Source organism: Pelodiscus sinensis, chromosome 24, assembly GCF_052426305.1.
Source record: "Pelodiscus sinensis isolate ZL-2025 chromosome 24, ASM5242630v1, whole genome shotgun sequence".
Classification (NCBI taxonomy): Eukaryota; Metazoa; Chordata; order Testudines; family Trionychidae; genus Pelodiscus; species Pelodiscus sinensis.
The window spans coordinates 6,596,356-6,614,392 of record NC_143075.1 but is presented as its reverse complement, the minus strand read 5'-3'; the positions used below and the strand labels follow the sequence as shown (position 1 = coordinate 6,614,392).

The 18,037-nt window shown below is 45.7% G+C and overlaps 1 protein-coding gene across 1 annotated transcript in view; it reads left to right on the top strand.

The window, feature by feature from the left end:
- Positions 1-7,354: 7,354 nt before the first annotated feature.
- PLCH2 (phospholipase C eta 2) overlaps positions 7,355-18,037 on the top strand; it is a 390,924-nt gene continuing 380,241 nt past the window's right edge. The window contains exon 1 of the mRNA XM_089773036.1: positions 7,355-7,533. The gene's annotated coding sequence lies outside the window, so the exon portion shown is untranslated. The remainder of the gene's footprint in view (positions 7,534-18,037) is intronic.

The following is an 18,037-nucleotide window of genomic DNA, read 5'->3' as shown; positions in this document are numbered from 1 at the left end:
GGTAGAGCCCTGCAAATCTGCAGATATCCACTTTATATCTGCAGGTATCCTCAGATGTGGATGCAGATATCCCTGCTCATTTTTACGAATGGGAATACTCATTTTGTATCTAGAACCTGGCAAATTTATATCTATGGGTATCTGCATCTGTGGATGCAGATATCTGCAGATCATTTTTGCAGATATGGAAACAAATTTTGTATCCATGTAGGCTCTACACATGGGTCAGTTAAAATACTAGTTTGAGTCTAATGGCTCTAGGGACAGCCACACAATGATAGGTTTTTGGAGAGTATGCTATTCTCTTTGTGTGTGTTACATCGCAGTATATGCCAGGTATCAAGAAATCTGAGTGAAGGCTTAGTGATCTTTGTAAAAGTAGCTGGGTATCATTCATACTAAATTCACAGATGGGAAGGTTGAGGCATGATTGTGGTTTCTAGATGCTACTGTACAGGTTGAACCTCTGTAAATCTGGCAACATCCATAGGCTGGCAATTCCAGAGAGCCCCGGAAACTGGGAGTCCAATGGCAGGCGGGCCGGCAGCTGGGAGTCCTGCCAGGGCAGCAACAGCGGGGCCGGGAGCCCAGCCAGGCCGAGGACAGGGGGCTGGTGTTGACCTCTCCAATCCAGCAAAGTCCCTCATTTGAGACTGATCAGGTCCCAAGGGGCTGGATCAGGGAGGTCTAACCTGTAGTACAAATAATTAAGTGACTTTCCCCCAAAGAATCAGTGTGAGAGCTGGAATTATGGCCTACGGATTCCAGACTCCAAGTCATCTGATCGGGCCTCTCAGAGATGCATCTCTTCCAGATTCAACAAAAATGAGAACTGCTGGCTGCTGAAGAGCCTCCTTTTGTCCTTTACTCAGAATTTTGCTTTTCTTGTGAATTGAAGTTGAGCTCACATAATATTAGGTAATTGGTGGTGAGTTTTTGCTTTTGGTCCATGAACTTAATTGTTTTTAAAGATAGCATTAAAACAGGTAGAAGAAGAGAAAGAAAAATGTATCTAACAGCAACATAAAGTCTTCCTTACAGTCTATTACATATTAATTAATTCAGCTCTTCAGAGATCTTAATTTTCACTTCTGTGTAAAGTGACTAGCAGTTAGCTGGTGCTAATAAAAATAATTATGTGACATTTTATACACATAAAAGTCCCAGTCAGGAATTTGCAACATGCTGTAGGTAGTGTATGTGTATATATTTGTAGGGATGTCAAGTGATTTAATAAATCGCGATTAATTGCACGATTCAAAAATTTAATTGTGCGATTAATCATGTGCACTGCCCCTTTGAAACTCTGTGGCGATGTTTCAAAGGGGTAGTACTGCAGAGTACTCAGTTGACCCCAGGCTCAATGCAGCTGCCCCTTTGAAATGCAGTGGCAACATTTCAAAGGGTCACCACCGCGGGAGCCCGGGATCAGCTGGAGTCCCCAACTGACCCCGGCTCCATGCAGTGCTGCCCCTTGGACACACCGCCACATTTCAAAGGAGCAGCACCGCGGAAATACCTGCAATTAATGTGTTAATTGTGCTCTGCATTAATCACAGGTGTTATAGTGCGTTAATTGACAGCCTTGTATATTTAGTTTTTTCTTTGCATCAGTGGTTCAGCTTTAAGGGTGAACTCACTAATATTAGTTTCACTAATTGTGAAAATGTATGCACACACCCTGTAGTGCTCAGACCTGTTAAGGAGCTGATCCTGCAACAACTTAAATGGGTGCTTAACTTTATATGAGTGATCCCATCAAATCCACTGGATTTCATCAAGTTAAGCTCATTTGAAAATCTTTGAGGAATCAGGGCATTTCCCAAGAAGTTTGGGACTTTACTAAATATAAATTCTGTATTCCAGACCTAGTAATGTGACACTCACATCTGAAGGGCAGTTCCAGCATTTTTTATTTAAACCAGAATAGCTCCTTCATTAGGCCCAGACAGCTGCAACATGTGCCCTTAAACAATTTCTGGTTCATTTACAAATTCAGTCATTGGTTTTGTCTTCTGTGAGATCTCGCTAGTGCGCACATTGCAAGAGTGAACCTGTGCAAAGTTTTTAATTCACACCAAATTCCTACAATGCCACGTTTTTACATGTTTAAAACTGGGTGAAAGTTAGCAAGTTAAACTGAGTTTCACTTTGGGATTTGAACCTCTTGTTTCACAGTCCTCCATCTACTATGTATTTGGAGAGTTTACCTGTCTGTCTTTCTGTTCGTTCAAGAAGACATCTTAAGTGGTAAGAGCTAGAGCCACCAAATTCAGTAGACAGTTTCCTCTTATCATAAATTAAAGCAAGGTCAGGGTTTGACTGTGCCAGGACAATGGGATGTGTCTGTAATGCGATTGCCTCTCATAAAACCATACTGAAAAGCCACAGAATCAGCAGGCAGGTGAAAGGGGCTGGCTGGGGTGCACCCTTCTCCCCTCTCAGTCTGGGATTGCCTCTGCCCCAAGCTTCCCATCCTCCAGGAACACTTTAAGGAGGGCGGGGGTGGGGCTGAAGCTTCCCCTCCTGTGATTTGTGCAGGAACATTGCTGGCTGTTCCCCTTCATCAGGGAGCGAGGGGTAAGTGCACAATTTGCTGCATTCCTCACTCTGGCTGGGGAGCTCAGGGAGCAGATGAGCCTGGATGTGCTCCAGCTGGAGAACATGCACTCATCTCCCGGCTCTGTCCACAGGAGCTGCAGTGGCCATGGAGAGGCGCTTTTCACCTGGTCCTAAGATGCTGCAGAGAGAGAGGGCTGGGGTTGTCTCCTCTCCCTGGACAGTTGTGTACTGAACCTCTCTTCCGAGCCCCATTCCAGAGCAACGATTCCAATGAAGCCTGGACATCTTCATTTTATTTTCCAAAAAACAAACGTTTCCTGCACTGGATATTCCAGAGGCTAATGAAGCGCTGTAGCTCTTTTGCCATCTCTAATTTTTATTGGACCCATTCTTAATTTGTTCACTTCCATCATTGTGGACTGTTAAACAGTTGAGGTGTCTCAACCAAGAAGAGTTTTTATTTGTGGTAGGTGAAATGTCTAGTGGATACAATAATATCTAAATATTACACTGCTTTTCATCAGTAGGTCTCAAAGTGCTTTACCTTGGAGGTCAGTTTCATTATCCCCATTTTACAGATGGAGAAACTGATGCACTGAGAGACAAGGTAACTTGTCCGCAGTCACCCAGTAGACCATTGGCTGAGCCAGGAAAAGAACCTGAGGTTACTGAATACCAGCTCTGTGGCCAGACTGGCTAGATCTTATGTCCATGGCAGGATTGGGTTATAATTTGCAAAATGTCTAGAATCCTTATTTTGTAAACGTAAGATGATGATGTTATAAAGCAGGGGTGGTGAATCTAAGGGAACCTAAGGCTTCGGGGCTTGGATCTGGGACTCAGAGCTTCCTGCCCAATAGGGGGGAACCTGCACTGGTGTTCTAGCCTCTACGCCACCTCTCTATGGGGCTGGAGCACACGTAATCTACTAGCCTGGGTCCCCCTAACCTCTAGTGTGCAAGAATGTGAAGATCTGTGTAAGGATAGTTTTACTTCAGTATAAAAAACCCCCATGCTGTGAGAGGAAAACAGGTTTAATCTGCGGTGCCGGGGATTTGTTTAACCTCCCAGCAAGTTAATATTTGTACAGTGCTCTGAAGACATGTAGTGCGGTGTAAGGGCTAAGTACTGTTCTTTGGTTAAAAATAAAGGAAGGCAACATTCTAGAGCTGCCTAGGGGGCAGCATTGACTTGTAATGTGCTTTCCTATGTTACCTTAAAAATGAACAATTGCTAAAACAAATAGCCTATCACTTGCAATGCACATAATTTCCGAATGCTTCCTGAACAGTAACATATTGGGAAATGTAATCAGGTGACGCTTTTATATTGTATCAACAGTTTAAATGTAGACAGGCTTGGGGAGGAGGGCGTTTATTGGAAATTTTTCCTATCTTAAGATCTTAACTTCTCTTTTGCAGAAAGGAACCAGAATCTGAATATATTACAACTTTTAACACAAAAGGAAGGTGCGGTTGTTATGGGGGGAATTTGGAGATTTCTTCTTAGACATCCTGGATCTGAGCCCTAGATAGGAACTGAGGTCTTTATAACTTAGGGCCAGCTTGTGAACCTGTTTTTCCATTGATGAGCAGTTATTTGCATGACTGGTCTCCTTAGCTTTAGTGAGGGCTACTCATGCAAGTAATTCCTCCCACTGGGAGTAGGCGGTTAATGACCTGATCCTCAGTTCATAAACCCAGTAAAAATTTACTAACAAACTTGTGATCACTCAGCTTGAAATATTAAGTGCTCACATTTCAGAAAATACTCAAAGTTAAGTCAAACTTGCACACAGGATAAACTTAAAAAACAACAAATGGTCTGGTACACTTTATAGACTAACAAAACATGTAGATGGTATCATGAGCTTTCATGCACAGCCCTCCCATACAGACTAACTCGGCTACCCCCTGAAGCTTTTGAACACAGGAGTAGCTGTTTGCAGGACAAGGCCACTAGTTACAAGGTGACTCTCAGAGGTAATTGAATGGTTCTCTTTAAAGTACTTTAGATACTCAGTTAATGAAAGCACATACCCTTGCGGGCTGCCTCCTGTTCTCACCTGCCTATTTATTCTCTGCCTCATTTTGTTTCTTGCTGTCCTTCGTTTCACGGTAGCTCCGACTTTCTCTGCTCTTAGGAGCAGGCTGGGGAAGGAACGGAAAGCAAATTCTCTGCTTCCCTGAGGGCAAATGACAGGCTGCGGGGGTCAGTCCAAATGCCAGCTTATTTTCCTCTCCACTTATTTCTCATCACTGCACTTTTCTTCTCTAGGAGAGCAGTGGGAATACAATTGTGCAGCTGTCCTTCTCTTGTAAAACTGGCCTTTCCAACAGAAAGGTCTGTCAGTGTCAACTTACATACTGCCAGTTTGTTGGTATGGATTCATAGCCCCGGTGGGGCAAATAGTTTGGAATGTGATGTCTGGCCTGGTGGACTTATCAGTTGTGTTTATCCCCCAGCCCCTTGGAAAAAGAATCACTTTAAAAGAGCAAAGCCATTGTAATAAAATGGGTTAGTAAATAAATGTCTTTTGTTAGCAGTGTGACTGAATGGCACAAAGTTAGTTCTGGCTGTAAAACTTACACAGCATTTGGCTTTGGTGTTCTGTTTGCACACCCCTGACATGCATCCACATCAATCCCTATTTTCTCAGGTGCAGCTGAGAACAGAATTTGGCTCAGTGGATGTTGCAACATGGACAGGGTCTGGTGATATACACAATAGAAATACGTAATTAGTCAAATTCTCTTATTATCTGTGAGTGGGCTCATGCCTCCCAAAAACTCCAGGCTGAAGGGTGACTGTAGGGTATAAATCTTGCACTCTGAACCATACTGAAGAGTTTGGCTGGGATCCGGTTTTGGGAATATTAACTGCATGTTTCTGGATCAGATGCTTTGTGACCTGCCTATCCCATATGTCTCATAAATTCCTTCCTCCAGCAGGATTACACTGCATTGGAAGATGCAGAATAGAGAAGTATGGCTGGTCCGAGTATGGGCCCACATTTTTGATGCTTATGTGTGTCTAACCGAGTATATATCTAGCATACTGTAGGAAGAAGGCTGACGGTGGAGTGAGAGGGATATTAGGGATGTAAAATCCAGTTTGATCCGTTAACCAGTTAAATGTTAGGTTAACCTAACATTTAATCTGTTAACCGACTAAGTGGGATCCTGGGCAGGGGACCACTCCAGCCCGTGTGGAGCAGCTCCTAGACCATGGTGCTACCGGCTCCTTGCCCTGCCAGGAGCTACAGCTGCTGGTCCCACCTAGGATTGCCACTTTCAGCCCTCTGCAGGGCTGGTGGCTCCCAGGCCACAGTAGCTGGGAGATGACAGCCCTGTTCTGTGGCTAGAGCAGCTCTCTACCCGCAGCAGGACAAGGGTGGGGAGCTGCTCCAGGGCACTGATTAAGCATTACTCAGTTAGGGTGATACTTACTGGGTAACTGATTAACTGGTTACCCGTTCACATCCCCAATGAATATACTGTCTTTATACAAGATATGGAAGTGTGTTCATTTTTTTTAAGTTGGTAGCTGTTACCCCTATTGTGCTAGAGGAAATAATATGGTATAGCACATGAGAGCTAGGGGCTTGTCTACATAACCACTTAAGTTGGTGTAACTTAGTCACTCAGGGGTGTGCAAAAGCCATCACTCCATAGTGCCACAAGTTACATTGACCTAAGTCTTGGCTTGACAAAGCGCTGGCTGGGTTGATTTAGTTGGAATTGGTCCTGCCTTGGGCATGGGGCTGGACTTGATGACCTCCTGAGGTTTCTCCCAGCTCTATGATTCTATGAAATGATTTCCACACCAGTGCTAAGTTAGCAGGAAACACTCTCCCGCCTACATATCTTCCCCCTCTTGTTGAGGAGGAATAATTATGCTGATGGGAAACTGCTCTCCTTTGAGTGTAGTCCATCTTCACTAGACATGCTACAGCTGCACTGGGGCAGCTGCGCCAGTGCAGCACGGTAATATAGACTTGCCTCTAGTGCATTCCAAACATCAACTGATAATCTGCTCAAAAGCAGCCTGGCTATTCTGATATTAGATCATTGAAATTGCCACAGCAGGTCACAGCTGTGGCTCATCATATCTCCTCCCTCCAGAAATAAAGCTTGTCTGATGCTGCAGAGGAAGGTGACCCCCCCCCCCCTCCCCCGGAATTGCACCTGTCTAATTGGTTTGTACTGTGTGTGGTGGGGGAAACAGTTCTTTCCTGACCTGCGAAGTGATCATTTTATGCCCTAAAGCATAAGAGAGATTTTTACATCCCCCCCTCTTTGCACTTACCATGTGACTGCAAATATTGATCAGAAAACTATTCGGGCTCTTAAAATTCTGCCACCCTATAGGACTCAAAATTTTGTAATACTGAAACATGATCATTGTTGAAATCTAACATCTTGTCCTCTGCTGTTGCTTATACTAGGTATGACAAGGGATTTACTCCATTAGCAATTTTACAAGGAAGTCCAAAATGTAAAACAAATGCAGTATATGCTAATGATTAACTTGTTCTCTCATGAGCTGCCTGAATGTGCGTTATTAAATATGGTTGTATCTGCATGAACTTTTATCATGGAAGAAGTTTAGAGTGCAATATTCAAATAAGGCAATAAACAGATCTTTCAATTTCCAACCTGAAGAACAGGTTCCCCTGATATAATAGGGGCTTAACATGTGCCCAAGAGACTGTTACCACCCTCTGCTTCCCTTTGCCTCCTCCCACTCTGAACTTGTTACCCTGGAGCTGAACTGTTTGAACAAGGACTAGGAGTTGTTTTGTGATCAGTGAGCGGAGAGCCTTTACCATGTAACATGCAGGGGTGGAGCCTTTAGCTTCAGATTGTTCTGAATTGTTGTTGTTGTTGTACATATGAAAGACTCCAGATACACAATGCAGAGACACTGGAACAGAACTGACTCTGTGCAGTCCAGAGAAAAGAGATAAAGGTGTGTTCTTCATTTATTTCTCTTTCTTTCTCCTGTCCCCTCTCGCCAAAGTCTAGATGTTTTTCTTTGTACTGCTAACACTTCTTCAGCTCTCTGGCATGAGAGGTTTGTTCAAAACTTCTAACAAGCTGCAGCAGGAATATCAATAGCTTTATGGTTGCAACAAAACTCACTAATCCTATTGACGTCTGCTGTTACCTAAGGAAAATGGCATGGGAAATCATCCACTTTGGATGTGAAATATATTTTTGAATATGCTTTTCCTTACTAGGAAAATGTGTTAAGCTTTGGATCGCGGTTAGCTCTAGATTTCAAACTTCTCACCACATGGGAAAGACAGTGACTGCACTTTTGTATAGACCAAAACAGTATCAGCAGGTGTTTCTTTTTAAACTGGACAACTTTTTCCAACAAGATTTGGTGCACTCATTTCTCCAAAACGACAGTCACTTCTGAGCACTGAGCTTGTGCAAAGATTGTGAATCTAATGGGAGGTAGAAAAGTTTATCATAAAGGGATGCTAAGAGAGGAAAATAAACAAGTAGCAGTTAGATAAAAGCAAACAAACAAGCCAGTCTGCTGCTGTGACGGAGCAGTATGTGAAACTTGACTTGGAAATAAATGCCGGCACCACTTTTTGTCTCTTTTGCTTTTGAAAAACATCTCATACAGCATGGCAAAGGAATTCCCAGCTACATTCCAATGCCAAGGTTGCAAGTAGAATGTTGGAGACATGAGAAAGGCAGGGGTAGGCAAACTCCTGTGTACTGTGTGTACTGGAGATGAACTTAAGCTGTGAAGTCTGGATATAGATCTTAAGCATATCCAAAGTTCTATAGTGTTCAGCTCTAACGTCTTGCTTTGACCCTTGTAGAGAGGGGGAACAACTGTGAAAATGCACAGGTCTTGGTTTGGATTCCCTGCAAAAGCTGGGGATGTTGGACACTCAGATTTTTGTTGGGGGCCCTGTGGTATCAAGCTGTAATTCCATGTAACTGTTGGAGAGTAAGTGGTCAAAGTTGGTCTATTTAAGAGAGAAAGTCTCTACTATGATAGGTGGTGGGGGGAGGGGAGGAGTTGGCTGAGTAAAATTCCTGTTGTTGTTGATTGTGTACTGGAGAGAGAGATGGTCGGGGACTGTTTGATCTGATAAAGGACAAGAATTTGATCCATGATGAGCGGAGGTCAATGGCTGCAAGTGAAGTATGCTGCTTGTGTAAACACAAGAGAGGCGGAACAGAATCACACTTCACATCCTGGCTACTGGGAATGGAGCAGAACATCTGGCTGTGCATAAAGATCTCCTCTCGGGTAACTCACTTCCCAGCTCGAGAGAGAGAGAGAGCGCACTTGGGCTACCAGGGCTTGCCAGTTATTGTGTGCTGGTATAATGCAGAAGAGAAGGATTGGATTCTATGAGAATTTGAGATTTTTGTCCAACTGTGTGTGGGCTTTTGTGCTTCATTTAATGAACCAGCAGGTTCACCAGACCCTCTTATCTCGCTGTCAGACACATATCTGACTTGTATTTGCATGATGGGTAAACCGAGAGGCCTGCATAGCTGAAAGCATTAAGTGTCTGCCCCCCTGCTCACAGACTGTTGGAGAAGGATCAGCTGCTGTCATGCATTGAAGTTCTTTGGCCTGCTTGTGCAGGATGTCAGAGTAAATGATCAGAATGGACCCTTCTGACCCAGTCTGTCCTGTTCACTGGAAAAAGATTGCAAGAGAGTTTGGGGCTAAGGAAAGGGGTTGCATTGGTGGCCCCAGGGGGGTAATATCCTCTGCCTAGCCCCAGGACAGGAGCAGTGGCAGTGCAAGCTTCCCTCTCTGCTGCTGTCAATGTGCTTCACTCTTGCGCTGCCAGAATCACTGGCCCCGCTCCATTCAGGCCTGGGTACCTCTGCTGATTCTGCTAATGAGTTTATGGTAATGGTGTTATGATACCCAGCTATGAGGAATGGATCAGCACTCACTAGACTTCTTTCACATAGGGCACCAAGCAGCCTTCAGTCATTTCTAGCAGTGGGGTCACTTGTGTGATGGGTTTGAAACCATGGCCAACGCTGTCTGATCTACTCCGAAGCTACGGAGCCATGAACTCTGCCCTGTCCTGTGCAGAGACTCCTGCCCTCCTCTAGAGCATTGTTCTGACTCCCTTGCTCTGAAAGTCCAGTCTGGTCTTTTCAGACTCAGCAGGTGAGAGCGCCTTGCGGATGAGAGTCATTTCCACAACACGGGCTTATTGATAGCAGCCACGAATTAGCAAAAGCTAGCCACGAACACACTTCCCTCCCCTTGCTCTGCATAGCTGCTTCCCCCGCCCCTCTCATGCATCTTTGCCCAGGCTCCCTGAAACGGATCCGCCTCTGGCCTGCTGTCCAGGCTTCCCGACGTTGACCCCAGACTTGCCCATCTCAGGTTTGTCGGTCAGCCTGATCTAACAGGGTGTGTATGAATTTCTAACTAACGCAAACCAGTGAAAACACCGCCTGCCAGCTGCTTCTCCTGTATCCCTTTCAAATGGTTTTAAAGCTCCCTGGTACTTTTCAAAGGGTTCCTTTTTATGAGTGCAGTACAGTGAGAGAGGTGAAAGGCTGGAGAGCTTTTATAAAAGGGCTTTTTCTTCTTGCTAAGAATATATGAGATACCGAAGAATACATGAGATACTTTATGTATGTTTCTTTTTAAGAGCCTGCTTTATCTCTTTCACAAGGCCACAGAGGCACTCCTCTCCCGGCCTAGCACGAGATCATTAAAGTTGTTTGGATTATGGTGTTCGCTTGATTTAAATTGAAATTTGCAAAAGCATTCGACCCCTAACTACAATCCAAGGGAACCTTCCTGTCTGTAAATGTCCCTGGAATCTGGTAATGGATGTAGATAAATAGTTCATAACACAGACTGCAGCAAATGGTTGTACAGGTTGAACCTCTCTAGTCTGGCACCCTTGGAACCTGACTGATGCTGAACCAGAGAATTTGCTGAACCATGGGAGGTCAATAGTGCCTCGCAGTGTTACCAACACTTCCACTGCTTGCTGGGCACTTAGAAGACATTTAGGGGTAGTTTAGAGCTAAATAACAGCACAGGACACTGAACGCCAGGACTGGTGGCTGTAAACAAACTGTATGGGACTGCAGGAAATGGTCACACCCATGGTAAGTGGACATCCAGCTAACTGAAAGCATGCCAGACCATGGATGTTGCTGGACTCAGAGAGTGCCGGACTAGAGAAGTTCGACTGCTAGCAGTATTACCTGGGTGGGTTAAGTAAGACGTGGATTTCTTTGAGTTTTTTGAGATTGCCTGACACTTGCTGCAGTTTATTGGGCGCCTAGCAACAATTGTGATGTGTCCAATTAATGATCATGGAATTAGCTGATTAGAAACACTCTACCAAGAGACTCTGGGATTGGTGTAAAATCCCTTCCAGATAGGCACCACCAGCAGTTCAGTTCTCTATTGGATTGCATTGTCCTGGAATGACACACAGGGCAGTTCAGGGCGAGCCCAATGGATTCTGAAGCTCTTTTCTGCTGAGAGAGATGGCAGAGTACCCAGTTGTGAAAGTGAAAGGGAGATTATTTTGTGTGATATAATTAATGACCGGTGTGGGCCAGAGACTTGTCTCAGCTACCCTAGTGGGAATCTGGAGCTACGTCAGTAGAAGCAAAATGCAGGACAATGTAGCACTTTAAAGACTAACAAGATGGTTTATTAGATGATGAGCTTTCATGGGCCAGACCCACTTCCTCAGATCAAATAGTGGAAGAAAGTAGTCACAGCCATATATACCAAAGGATACCATTAAAAAAAATGAACAAATATGAAAAGGACAAATCACATTGCAGAACAGGAGGGGGATGCAGGGGGGAGGGGGAGGGAAGGAAGGTAAGTGTCTGTGAATTGATGATATTAGAGGTAGGGAGAGTGGGATGTTTGTGAGTTAATGGTATTAGAGGTGATAATTGGGGAAACTGTCTTGGTAATGGGTGAGAGAGTTCAAATGTTTAAGTCTTTGTTGGAAAGTGTCGAATTTTAACATGAATGACAGTTCAGAGGATTCCCTTTCAAGTGCAGATGTAAAAGGTCTTTGTAGCAGAATGCAGGTGGTTAAGTCATTGAGAGAGTGTCCTTTCTGGTTAAAATGGCAAGAAACTGTTTTCTCTTTGTGATCTTGTCTGATATCTGTTTTGTGGGCATTAATCCTTTGGCGAAGTGTCTGAGATGTTTGTCCAATGTACATAGCAGACGGACACTTTCGGCACATGATAGCATAGATTATATTTCTGGATGCGCAGGAATATGTGTTCTTGATCTTATAACTCACTTGGTTAGGTCCAATAATGGTATCAGCAGAATGAATATGTGGACAAAGCTGGCAACGGGGTTTGTTTAATGGTATCCTTTGGTGTATATGGCTGTGACTACTTTCTTCCACTATTTGATCTGAGGAAGTGGGTCTGGCCCACGAAAGCTCATCATCTAATAAACCATCTTGTTAGTCTTTAAAGTGCTACATTGTCCTGCATTTTGCTTCAACTACCCCAGACTAACACGGCTACATTTCTATCACTATTCTACGTCAGTAGAGTTATTCTTGGTTTCATACCAGGCTGGCAGAAGGCAGCATCTAGGCCTGTCTTGTTCATCTGGCTCATGACCAAGGCCAGATTGTACACACCTTTACGCTTGCACAGTCCTCTTGAATGAAGTGGGGCTGCCAGTCTAACAAGGGGGTAGAACCGATGTCACGGAGTCTCACTGGCCTCTGGAGTGCTCCCTTGTCACAAACCCAGAGGGCAGAGGGCTCTATTGTCTTGCACCCATTATCGGAGCACAAGTGGGTGTAAAGGGCTTCTGTCCTCATTTGGAAACATTCCACCTCCACTCTGCACTGGGGGAGTAGTGACAGTGAGACTCAGTCCCTGGGTTGCAGGACAGGGTGGTTTCCATAGCAATCTATTTTGGCAACCCTTGTAATCAGACCCAACCTCAGATTTGTGGCCCGGTGTGAAGACAGAAGTCCTTGGGCTTCACCTGTAAGCAGTGCTGTGATAGGGAACAGTTATATGCTCATCCCCAGGGACTCAGAGGGTTGCGTAGGGCATATTGGGGATGCAGTTACTTATTATCTGGGAAAGGGAGTGCTGGTTTCTCAAGCTTTTTCAAGGGGACATGAGGAGGTGTTTGTGGCATGCTAATACCTGGGGAAGGTTGTGGATACGTGACGGGAGGGACAGGCCACCTAAAAGCAACACTCTAGCTCCTCCCATATTGCAAGGTGGCATTCTCCTATAAGGACCAGGGGGCTGTATGCCTTGCTCAGATAGCTTCTCCCTGCCACACGTGGGCATGGTCTGGATCTTGAAGAAAGCCCAGGGGCGGGGCAGTAACTGGGAAGGGTTTTGACTGACTGATCTTTCCTGAGGGCTGGCTGAGGATGAGACCAGAGGGAGAGTAGGGCATCTCCCAGCAGCTACACACTTGCTCAGCTCTGAAGTCTTTCTGTGCGTGTGGGGGTGGGGGGGAAAGAAGGGGGTGTCTCTTTTGGGAAGGGCCTGGGGAAAAAACCTGGGTGAGCCTAGGACCAGGCGCTCATAGATCCTAGTGAGAGGGGTGGAGAGGAACTTTCACAGACCCTACTGAGAGGGAACATGGAGAAAATGCAGGCTGAAGAAGACCGAGGACACGCAGAGTGGATGTTTCCTACCCATGTCCGTGAGTGATGAGGTGAAAGATGACCTGGTAATGTGCTGTGTTCTATAGCGGGAGAAAGAACAAACTTGGAAGAATTCAGGAGGGACATGAAACTTCTATTAAGTTCAGGGAAGGGAGATACTGTTGGTTGTTGCTTTGTTTTGAAGGAAGATGAATTAATGATTAAAGGTCTAGAAAACATGACCTATGAGGGAAGATTGAAAAAATGGATTTTTTAGTCTGCAAAAGAGAATTTTCAAATACAGGCAGTCCCCGACTTATGCGGATCCGACTTATGTCGGATCTGCACTTACGAACGGGGCTTTCTCGCCCCGGAGGTCGAGGTGGCGGATTGCTACCTGCAAGCTCCGGGGCGAGAAAGCCCCGTTCCTAAGCTGCTCCGGTGCCCCTGGTCTGCTGGAGACCGTCTCCAGCAGACCAGGGGCACCGGGCAGGTTCCCGCGCTTCTGAGGCTTTGCCAGAGCAAAGCCTCAGAAGCGCGGGAAGAGCAAAGCCTCAGAAGTGCGGGAACCCGCCGCGGCTGCCGCTTCAGTCCCGGTGCCTGTGGTCTGCTGGGGACCGTCCCCAGCAGACCACAGGCACCGGGACTGAAGTTGCAGCCACGGTGGGGTCCCGCGCCTCTGAGACTTTGCCAGAGCAAAGCCTCAGAGGCGCGGCACCCCGCTGCCGCTGCGGCTCTGCTCCCCGTGTCCCTGGTTTACTGGGGCGGGGGGGCGCAGCTAGTGTGCCCCCCCCCAGCAGGCTTTTGTTTTGGACCAGGCTTTTGTTTTGGACCCTGGGGCAGAGCAGCTGGGGCGCTGCCGATTGGTCCTGCAGCGCCGCTCTGGGCACTACTGGACCAACCCGGCAGCACCCCAGCTGCTCTGTCCCAGGTCCTGATTCAGCCGCTGCTGGTCAGTTTCAGTAGCGGCTGAATCAGGACGCCTGGGGCAGAGCAGATGGGGTGCTGCTGGGTTGGTCCAGTAGCACTGAGGAGCGGCGCTACTGGAGCAACCCAGCAGCACCCCAGCTGCTCTGCCCCAGGCGTCCCCAAGTCAGCTTCTGCTGAAACTGACCAGCGCTGACTACAGGAAGCCCGAGGCAGAGTTGCTCTGCCTCCGGCTTCCTGGAATCAGCCGCTGATCAGTTTCAGCAGCAGCTGACTTGGGGACGCCTGGGGTTCTTAAGTTGATTCTGTATGTAAGTCAGAACTGGCGGTCAGTTTCAGCAGTGGCTGAATCTGGACGCCAGTTCCGACTTACATACAGATTCAACTTAAGAACAAACCTACAGTCCCTATCTTGTACGTAACCCGGGGACTGCCTGTACATAAAAGGTCTTTACAAGGAGGAGAGAGAATAATTGTTCTTCTAATCCTTGGAGGACAGGATAGGAAATATTGGGCTTAAACTGCAGCAAGGGAGGACATTAGGAAAAACTTCCTAACTGTCAGGGTGGTTAAGCACTGGAATAAATTGCCTGTGGGGCAGCTGGGTTGTGGAATCTGCATCAATGAAGATTTTAAAGAGCAAGTTAGACAAACAGCTGTCAGGGATGCTCTCGATTGTGCTTGGTCCTGCCATGAGTGCGGGGGCCTGGACTAGATGACCTCTCAAGGTTCCTTCCAGTCCTAGGATTCTAAGATTGTGGAGTGAAGAGGAGCACGAGGGACAAAAGGTGTCAAAGCCCAAAGGGTCGAGAGTTACAGTCTGGGACCTCACAGTGTGCTTTTGAGGTAATAGCATCCCAAGTGGGTTTAGAGTGATCCCAAGAGGGGAAGAAATGAGGGGATGCCCCCTCAGGAGTGCCTGACATGTAACTTCTTCTTCCCCACCGCACCCCACCCCCGGTTTCCTAGCATGCCCTGCCTTCTCAGGGTCTCTGATCTGGTCTGCAGGCGCTCTGGGGCAGGAGTGGTCTCTCTCATCATGTAGAGAATGTTGTGAGAATAGTAATGTATGCTTAAGGCTGGGCTGTGTCTGTACGGAGAGGAAACTCAGTGCATCTGTTTGTTTTGGGGAGGGGGAGTTAAATGTGTTTTCATAACTGAAAAGCCTCTTTCTGCTGTGCTGTTTAAATCCCAGTTCCCTGTGTCTAATAGCGGTACTCTGGGACAGAACGGGGAGCAGCTGTGTGCAGTTCTAGAAGGAGACGAGAGTCAGAGGAAACAAGTCTCCTGTTTATAGCTTCACGAGTAATATTCTGTATTCAGCCCAAATGCAACGGATTTTTTTAATAGCGAAATGTGCCTGAGTTGCTGTACCCGGAGGGCAGCAGTGCGTTATGCGGGCTCTGCTTTTCCGTTTGCTTTTTTATGCAGTCACAAATACCTATTTATCAAGACAACCCCTGCCTCACCTGGGGATAGCAATGAAGCAGCTGCCTTCAGGTGATAGGAGGAGGAACTGTGCTGACATGTCTGTCTTGCAGCCGGCACGCAGGCAAACATCCCATTGGCTTCACTGACGCGCAGATGATTGTGCAATATTACACAAGAGAAAAATTATGCTTGTGCACGTATACAATTTTTCTCTGTGTCTGTGTATATGTGTTTGTTGTATTTATTTATTTCAAAATACCTCATCTGGGGGGCTATAAAGTAAGAGTGAATCTGTACTTACAGCATGAGAATATTTGTGGGCGTGAATTGCTACAGTAAACAGGCTGGGCTGTGAATTATGGGCAGGTCTAGGTTCAGTCCATCCTAAACATCTGTTTCCCTTTTCTTGTGTGATGAAAATAGAAATATTAATTGCATGGGGTTGATGCATGAGCTTTAACAGCATTCTGTAGCCTGGTCGCAGCCAGTGCTGCCTTTATCCATTTCCATCATTATCATCATCCCTGCCACTCTCTGGAAGGCAGAGCGCCTAAAGGATATATAGAGTATGCCTGCATGTGTAGGAAGTTTTGCATTTGAAGTAGGATGCATTGCCATTTTTGGACTAAATGAATAGCTTATTTTTGATTCCTTGTGGAACAGAAGGAATCTGCTGCTGCTTTAGATTCAAGAAATATCACTACTATTTAGAACTGTAACTTCTCAAAGTACTTTTGCTAATCATATCTAATCCTCACAATAGTCACTGTGAAGCAGGGCAATATTATTATCCCCATTTCACAGATATGGAAACAGAGTCACAGAAATTAAGTGACCTCTCCAAGGCAGTAGATGGAGTCAGTGTCAAAGCCATAATTGGAACTTGAAAGTGTTTGGTTCACAGGTTTGTGCTCAGGCCCTTAGACCACATCTAATAGTCGTAAAGCCTTGACAGCACCTATCTACGGCGTGAACCATTGGGAAAATCTAGTTTATTACCTGCAGATATGTGAATTTCATGTTCCCTCAGCAGTAAATGGTGCCTATGTTGGTGGCAGAAACAAGTTAGGTGCAGTCTAGTGTGCAGAGAGAGTGATTTCTACACTCAGCTCCATTTACCATGTGGCCTTTTACAAACTACTGTACTTCTCTGTGACTTGGTTACCCTACTGGTACAATGGGGAGCAATAATTCTCTACACAGTCTCTGTATAATGCCCTCAGATCTGTGGAGAAAAAAGCAATGTAACTTTAAAACTGAATTATTAATAATCGGCTCTGTGTGGGAAGAACCTGTAATATTTGCTCTAAACAGATTGTACCAGATGTCTCTCTAGCTTACTCCATGCAATCATTTTGACGGGTGTTTATAAATCTGTAAGTAATGTTTACTGATTTACATTACTTTTTAAGTATTTCTACTGAAATATGGAATAGCATTCCTGTTGTACTTACTGTCATCTTTTCAATTTATTGAGATTTTGCTTGAGCTTGTTACCCATCATGGTAGAAAGCAGATAAATAAATACTGTGGTTACTTGCCATAAATTTAGCTTCTGTAGAATGCAGTGACAGAGAAGACTGATGAAAGAAACAGTTTTAAATGGCCCATTACAACATTTGCCTCTCTAAAGTGCTAAAAAATCATGGAATCGTAGAATCCTAGGGTTGGAAGAGACCTCAGGAGGTCATTGAGTCCAATCCCCTGCCCAAAGCAGGACCAATCCCAACTAAACCATTCCATCCAGGACTTTGTCAAACCAGGACTTAAAAACCTCCAGGGCTGGAGATTCCACCATCTCCCCAGGGAACCCATCCCAGTGCTTCACTACCCTCCTAGAGAAATAGTTGTTCCTAATCTCCAACCTAGGCCTCCCTACTGCAGCTTGAGACCATTACTCCTTGTTCTGTCACCTGTCACTGCTGAGAACATCCTTTTTGGAACCCCCTTCGGGTAGCTGAAGGCTGCTATCAAATCCCCCCTCACTCTTTTCTGTAAGCCCAAATCATTCAGCTCTCCTTATAGGTCATGTGCTCCAGCCCTCTAATTATTTTTGTTGCCTTCCACTGGACTCTCTCCTATGTGTTCACATACTTTCTGTAATGGGGGCCCCCAGAATTAGATGAAATACTCCAGATGTGGTCTCACCAGTACATAATAAAGGGGAATATTGACTTTCCTAGAACTGTTGGTAGTACTCTTACTAAAGCATCCCAATATGCCATTGGCCTTCTTGGCTACAAGGGCACATTGTTGACTCATATCCAGCTTCTCATCCACTGTAATCCCCAGGTCTTTTTCTGCCTAACTGCTGCTTAGCCAGTTGATCCCCAGTCTGTAACAATGCTTGAGATTCTTCCGTCCCAAGTGCTGGACTTGTCCTTGTAAACCTCATCAGATTTCTTTTGGCCCAATTCTTCAATTTGACTAGGTCACTCTGGCTCCTATCTCTACCCTCAGCGTATCTACCACTCTCCCTAG